At 52.4% G+C, this 7,902-nt stretch overlaps 1 non-coding gene and 1 pseudogene across 1 annotated transcript; both read left to right on the top strand.

Moving 5' to 3' along the window:
• Nucleotides 1-799: 799 nt before the first annotated feature.
• Nucleotides 800-994, top strand: LOC120534799. The gene has a single exon (XR_005634806.1). It is a non-coding gene; the product is annotated as a U2 spliceosomal RNA (small nuclear RNA).
• Nucleotides 995-1,937: 943 nt separating this feature from the next.
• On the top strand, nucleotides 1,938-2,039 carry LOC120534781 (annotated as a pseudogene).
• The last annotated feature ends 5,863 nt before the right edge of the window (nucleotides 2,040-7,902 follow it).

Genomic DNA, 7,902 nt, shown 5'->3' with positions numbered 1-7,902 from the left:
TTTAATGCACCAAGGACATATAGAAAGGTAGTAGAATGTATCAGAAAGAATAAGTTTGAAGGTGAAGATTTAAAAGTTTGAAGTAATTGGAAACTACTTAACCGAACACTAAAAGAAAAGAAAGCTACAGAGAGGATTAAAGCGAAATCAAAAGAACAATCTGGGAAGATCTGGAAATGGCTGTAAAAAAACAACTCCCAAATAAATTGAAAGATCTATTATGGTAGTCGATTCACGATGTATTACACACAAATAATAACCTCCGAAAAAGAAAGTCCGCGCCGAATGGAAAATGTCCTTACAGAGCTTGTAATGAGGTGGAAACTGCGAAACACGCGTTGTATGAATGTAGGAAAGCTAGAGCAGTATGGGAAATGGCAAGAAGAAAAAAGATCATCAACGCAACCTTAAGTAAGGACATTGTCATGTTCGGGATAGAAAAACAACAAAATATAAATCTGACACAGTGGGTAAGAATAAACTATGTAAAAGAAATGATATGGTTAAGGAGAACCCTGTATGTAAGAAAGAGGAAATTACTGCCGTGTCAAAGTGTTTTTCAGATGGCTAGAGATATCACCCTGTTTGAAGAATGGAAAAAGAATAAAAGGGAGAAAAAGGTGAGCAAAAAGGGAGACCCCCAAGATAAGAGAAACCAATAATAAAGTAAGTTCTTTTAATTTAATATTATAGTATAAATTAAGAATGTTTAAGAAAACTTTTTAGAGAAAAACCGGTAGGATCCTGAAATGACCATATAAAAATATATGGGAAGAGGAAAGCCGGGAGAGAAAAACTAATCGTTTTTAAAGTTAATAAAAAGATTAGAACAAAAAAAAAATCTGTTCTTATCAGTTTAATATCTGATACGTCCCCTATCTGGGGACCATATATTAAATTGATTTTTGGAACAGGGAGATGGAATAGGGGCTTGCTCCATCCACTCCACGCATCGACCTGGTATTGCAGTACTTCCAGGAGCGGTGCACTTTCTCCTTTATTGGTATAAAACAAGACAAGCAGTCTTGGCTGGGGATTGCCTACTATGAGGGAAGGAAAAGAAGCTCTAGCCAGAGCAGGATTGATTGAATTATTTAACTGAATAATTAATTAATTAATTTAGTTTAATTTGACTTAATTAAGAAAAGTTCATGCGTGCCTGTAGGACGCTATTGCTTGTAGTACTCCCAGCCTTCCAACAGATGTCAGGCGAGGCTCGGAATTAGAAGGCCGCTGTTGTGGGGTGAGTGAAGTAGTGTCGGACGACCAAGCCTGTACCGCTAGCAGGAAGCCTTATTAAGCTCCCAGAAACCACGAAGCAGTCCTGCAGGCTGCCTGATGTTGCTGCAGCGCCCCCTGTGTTCGAGGCCTTGTTCACCCAGGCGGGCCAGGATGTGCCTTCTCCTTTTCATCTTCAATCTCCAACAGGTGTGAACGTGGTGTCTGAAGAGTTGTGAACGTGGGGTCTCGAGGGATATCTAGCTCGTCACCGCTCTTCACTGACGTCTCCTTCTTTGTTTTGTGGGCATCTAGGGCGGGATGGAGGTGGAGATGGTGGTTTAAAGCCGTCCTCTTCCTTGCCTGGTCTACCCCGCCTCCCCCAAATCCCACCACGAGCGCCAAACACCCAAAGGGACCAACTGACTGTCCCCCTCCCCCACGGCCACGCCCACTCCCACTCCCACTCCCAGCTGTATCGGCTACCTCGTTTCCGCACAACTCCGAGGGTTTTTCCGCCGTTGTGGCAACCCTTGGGCTTTGTATCAGGCCTTGGCTCCAAGGTGGGCCGCTTTTGTCACGAGGCCGTGGAATGTCCCATGGGTTCACGTCTCGGCGCTTGTCTTAGGGCAGCTGCTTCCTCCTGCCAAGTTGATGCTTACCATGCAGCTGACGCATGGGCAAGACGGTGGGGCTGGCTGGCCTGGGGAGTTTGGGGCATCGCTTCTCGGTCTTTTGGCTAAGATCAAGTGTAGTATCTGTTCTTATCAGAGTGGAGAACTGCTTGATGGGAGTGGTCCGGGACTACTACAGCAGCCTCTACTCCCCAAAGACGACCGAAGCAGACGCAACCGACCGGTTCCTAACAGGTATTAACAAAACCTTGGATCCCACAGGTGAGTCTGCTCTGAACGCACCCTTGACGCTGGGGGAGCTGCACTCTGCCGCCAGATCCTTCAGGGCCGGCAGGACCCCGGGCAGTGACGGACTACCAGCCGAAGTGTACGTCGCGCTGTGGGACCTCATCGGTCCGGACCTACTGGAGCTCTACCGGGAGATGGTGGCGGAGGGCAGAATGCCTCCGTCGTTGAGAGAAGGAATGATCACGATCTTGTACAAACAGAAGGGAGAGAGATGCGAGCTGAGGAATTGCGCCCATCACCCTCCTGAACGTGGACTACAAGATCCTGGCCAAGGTGATAGCCAACCGCTAAAAAGGTGATCGGACAGGTCGTCCACCCAGACCAGACCTGCGGCATCCCCGGACGCAGGATCGCCGACAGCTTGGCCATGATCAGGGACTCGGTGCACTACGTGAAGGAACGCCGCATCACCGCGGCCTTGGTCAGCCTAGATCAAGAGAAAGCCTTCGACCGGGTGTCCCACGAGTTCATGATCAAGGCTCTGCGAGGTCTCGGAATGGGCGACACGTTCTGTTCGTACATCAGCCTGATGTACCGAGACATCTCCAGCATGGTGCTGGTGAACGGCTGGAAAACTGACCCCTTCCCGGTCCTGTCCGGGTCAGACCAGGCTGCCCTCTCCCTCTTCTCTTTGTCTGTTGTATAGAGCTCCTGGCGGAACGGATCAGAGGAAGACCGGAGATCAGAGGGATCACCGCACCGGGACCGGACAGAAGAGAGATCAGATGCTCCCTCTACATGGACGACGTCACCGTGATCTGCGCTGACCAGAGATCGATGACGGCGCTGGCGGAGATCTGCGAAGACTTCGGACTTGCTTCGGGAGCAAAGGTCAACTGCGGGAAGTCAGAGGCGATGCTCCTCGGGGAATGGCACCTGACACCCTCCGCCACCCTCCCTTCACCATCAGACGGACTCCATCAAGATCCTGGGCAGCTGGTTCGGGAGGAGGGGAGCGGCCCTGAAGACGTGGGACGAGACTGGCCAAAGTCAGACAGAAGATCGGGCTCTGGAGCCTCAGGGACCTCACCGTGGAAGGCAAAGCGCTGGTGCTGCGGAATGAGATCCTCCCGGTCCTGCAGTACCCGGCCCAGGCATGGCCACCCCTCGCCACTGTCTGCAGAGCCATCACCAGGGCAGTCTTTCACTTCATCTGGGGCTCCAAGATGGACAGAGTCAAGCGGGCAGTCATGTACAAAGAACCCCGAAAGGGTGGGAAAGACATCCCCACCCTGCTCAGGGCCTTCTCTGCCTGCAACTGCATCCGCAGGACACTGACGGAGTACAGCAGCGGATCGTCCGGAAACGCCATGTCCCGCTTCTTCCTCCTGCCAGTCTGGAAGAGACTCGGCTGGGACAAGTGGGACAGCTCCTACCCTTACAACTGGGACACTCCATGGTTCTACACGGATGTTGTCCGCTTCGTAACGGAACACGGACTTCAGGAGTCAAACCGAACCTGTGGAAACCGAAAACCATCTACAAGCTCATCAGAGCCAAAGACACGACGGAGCCTATCGGAACCCTACCATCAGCGACAGCCACGGTGGTCTGGGAGAACATAGCCTCCAAAGAACTGACAAACAGGCACAGGGATCTGGCGTGGATGGCTGTGCGGGGGACAGCCTCTCCGCGCTTCATGCATGCCAGAAATCTGTGCAGATACAGACACTGCCCGTGGTGCATCCAGCGGGAAGAAGACGCACTGCACCTCTTCTGGGAATGCCCAGTGGCACAGTCACTCTTTGACGCCCTGGAAGAGGAATTGGAAGAGTCGGTACCCAGAGACAATCTTTCGCACCATTCGGTGCTCTATGGACTTTTCCGGTACCCACTCACTGGAAGCCACCGAGGAGGCATGGCGTCTCATGTGCTGCGTGAAGGACGCTCTATGGGTCGCCAGGAACCGCCTCGTCCTCAGGAGGGAAAGGATGACAATCCAGGACTGCTGCAGATACATCCGCAGCCTCCTCAAAGACTATTCTATCCTGGACTCCTTGAAGAACTGAGGATATGCAAGACCACCTCGCCCTCCAAGAGGTTTATTAATGTAACCTTTGGTTTACTGCAGCCTTCGGCAAAGCCCCCTCTTTGAGGACAAGCTTTCAGGGACGGGACCAAGTCGAGACTGCAATAACTTGTAAATAGTAACAGAATGTGGAACACTGTATTGAATGTAATGGAAAATAACCGAATGTTATTGACAAAACACTTAATATGGCATGTAAGATTGTAAAGATTGTGATTTTTATATACAAATTACCCTTGTATATGTAAATAAGGTGTTGTAGGTAATGTATAGTGAAAGACTGTATCAGTCTATAGCTGAATACAGTCATCTCTGTTTGAATTGTAGATTGGTATAGATTGTAAGACTATTAGACTGTGTTTTATATATATTACCCAAACATATATGTAAATAAAGTATATTTTTTCAAAAAAAAAAAAAAAAAATCTGTTCTTATCAGAGTGGAGAACTGCTTGATTTTTCCATTGGGATCTTGTTTGCGATATAATTCCTTTTGACGGCGATTGAAGCTCTGCTCTCAAAGTCAGTAAGGAAGCACAAGAGCTGTTTTTACGGCTATTGAATTCTTGATTCTGAGTGAAAGTAGGTTGGCTGAGTCCACCGCTTTTTACAAAGTTTCTAGAATTTGAAACCAAGAAAACAGAAAGGAAAAAAAGAAGAAGATAGAAGTTTGAGGAGGATCATTTGCATAGCTCCGCCCACCAAGAAGAGAGCTGATATCTTTTGGAAAGAGTCATCTCTCATCTGCAGACGACCTCCATCTGGAAAGAAGAAAAGACTACGAAAAGACCAAGAATGGATTCTGCAACCCTGGCTCCAGTTTCTGCTGATGCTCCTGCTTCAGCACTTGCTCCTACCTCCGCTTCTGCCCCGGCTAGGAAGACCTCCGAGAAGCTGGGAAAGAAGAAGGCAGCTACTCCCAGCCTGGAAGATCAGCCCTCTTCTGGCCCCTCTACATCCCAGGCCGCAGCTCACCTGACTCCAGCCCGAAAGTTCCAGGATGGCCCCCCGGCTCTGGAACCCTGGATGAAGCAGACGGTGGTGCTGAGGCTCAAGGAGGTGGAGGGAAGGATCCCTGAAATGAGTGCAGAGACCTTTGGGAAGAAAATGGTCATGGAGCAGGGATTCTCCAGAGCAGATACATTGAGCATACAGTCATTCGCTCTGGGCCTCTTCTATGTTACGTTTGCCTCTATTGCGGTCTGCAAGCGCTACTGGGAAATGGTCCAGAATGCAGTGCCGGACTCCCCCTTTGCTCGCTTTGTGGGGAATTGCCCCATACAGAGAGAGGAAAGGAGAGTGACGATTGCCATGAGGAATCCCCATACGCCTGGCAAGGACATCTCCACGTTCCTGAAGCGCTTCTGCACCGTGGTGAGGGAACCCACCCAGATTCAGGACGGGAATGGCTTCTGGACGGGTAAGTGGTCGGTCATCGTCAGGTTGTGGAAGGACAACGCCTCTCAAACGGCCTCCAGCACCTACCGCAGAGCTTCTCCTTGGGAAACTCGGCGGCAATCCTGCACTACCCTGACCAGCCAAAATCCTGCAGGAGATGCGGAGCGATGGGCCACGTGCTGAAGGACTGCAAGGAGGCCGCTTGCAGGAACTGCCGGGTGACTGGCCACGAGACGAAAGACTGTCCCAGACCTGCAACCTCTGCGGACAGACCAGCCATGTGTACAAAGACTGCCCTCAGAGACAGAAGTCCTACGCCGCTGTGACCTCAAACACTGTGCACACAGGAGGATCAAAACCCAATCTGCCTGCCGATAGGAAGCAGAAACTGAAGTCCCCTGCAGCACCGGGGCACAGGTAATCAAGAAAAAGGACAAAGGAGGAAAGACAAAGAACTCCACCCCTCCCCCCTCGACCCTCCCTCCTTCCAACCCTGAGGCAGCTCCCCCCTCCCATGCTACTTCAGAGCCCTCACATCCACCCCCCTCACTCACCCTCAACCCGGAGGACTTTCCCCCTCTCGTCGCACCTACAGGGAATCGGACAAGGAAGAGGAGAAGTCCAAACAGCCCAGAGGAGGACCAGAGAAGGAAGAAGACAGCAGAGCCCCCATCTGAATGCCCACAGCAAGAAGACGAGGAGACCCAGATGGAAGAGGAGCTGTTTCTCGAAGCAGCTCTAAACTTCCAGCCTACCCACAACGACATGGACAACCTGGCACAGATCAACCGGCTGCTTCAGATCGAGGACCCCGGGGCCGGCAGACCCGAAGTCCCGCCTGACCGAGGCGACGACTAGGGGCTCCTGGCCCACACTAACCTCTCCATTTTACTCCCCATGATGGCTACTCTTTCTTTATTTTCCATCAACGTGAGGAGCATCAAGGACAAACTGAGGAGACAGACGGTGATGACCTTCCTGTCCGCTCAGAACTGTGATGTGTACATGCTGCAGGAGTGTGCCCTCCCACCCTCCAGAAACTACCGCCACCTGGGCAAACAGTGGTCTCACGGTCCTTCCTACTGGTCGGGAGGTGGTGACAACAAGGCAGCGGGGATCGCCGTCCTTGTCAGGGGAACCGTTCACGCTTGGGCTCCGTCCGGGAGCTCGTCTGCGGCGGCTGCTGGTCGTCGACGGATCGTGGGCGGGGGAGCCTGTCCGGCTCATCTGCGTGTATGCACCCCCTGGGAAGAACGAGCGCTTGGAGCTTTTCCAGACCCTGCGGCCCCATCTCGCCACTTCCAGGGCGGTGGTGATGGCCGGGGACTTCAACTGCCCCCTGGAGGAGGACGGGCGCAGCTCAGGCACATCCACCAGACTGGACACCACATCCAGGCTGCTCAGGAGATGGTGACAGAAGCTTCCCTGTCGGACGTGGCGGGGACTACCGGGGCAGGCTCAGCCAACTACACCTGGAGCCGGTCTGATGGCTCGACCCGCTCCCGGATCGACTTTGTCTTCGTCTCCAGAGCAGTGACAGCCGAGAAGTACACATTGGTCCGTGCTTCTTCTCAGACCACAGGGCGGTTCACTTCCAGGGATCCCTCGCCAAAGCCTTCCGCATGGCCCGGGGTCGTGGAAACTGAATTGTAGCCTCCTGGAAAGGGAAGACGTCATGCAGGAGCTAAGGACCGCTTACGTCGCTTGGAAGGAAGAGAAATGCCACTTCCAGAAAGTAAGCGATTGGTGGGAATTTATTAAAGTTAAACTCCGCAGTTTCTTTCAGGCCAAAGGAAGACGGCAGGCGTGCCAACGGCAAAGGGAATTCTGCAGACTGCAGAAGGAGCTGTGGTCCCTGCAAGAGCTTCACCAGTGCGGCTGGGACGTGAGACGTGAGTTGGAGGAGACCAAGGAGAGCCTGAGGAGGCACTTTGAGGAGGAATCCAAACGCATTGTCTTTCGATCCAAAGTGGAGAACCTGGAGAAAGGTGAGAAGTGTAACTCCTTTTTCTTTAGGAAACTCCACTCCGGCCACACTCCCCTGAGAGAACTGCGAGACGATGGAGGGGTCGTCAAAACGGGAAAGGAGGCAGTGATGGGAGTGGTCCGGGACTACTACAGCAGCCTCTACTCCCCAAAGACGACGAAGCAGGCGAACCGACCGGTTCCTAACAGGTATTAACAAAACCTTGGATCCCACAGGTGAGTCTGCTCTTCAGGGCCGGCAGGACCCCGGGCAGTGACGGACTACCAGCCGAAGTGTACGTCGCGCTGTGGGACCTCATCGGCCCGGACCTGCTGGAGCTCTACCGGGAGATGGTGGCGGAGGGCAGA

The sequence above is a fragment of the Polypterus senegalus genome, chromosome 8 (assembly GCF_016835505.1).
Source record: "Polypterus senegalus isolate Bchr_013 chromosome 8, ASM1683550v1, whole genome shotgun sequence".
Classification (NCBI taxonomy): domain Eukaryota; kingdom Metazoa; phylum Chordata; class Cladistia; order Polypteriformes; family Polypteridae; genus Polypterus; species Polypterus senegalus.
The sequence above is the reverse complement of the archived record's forward strand: the minus strand, read 5'-3'. Positions and strand labels throughout refer to the sequence as shown.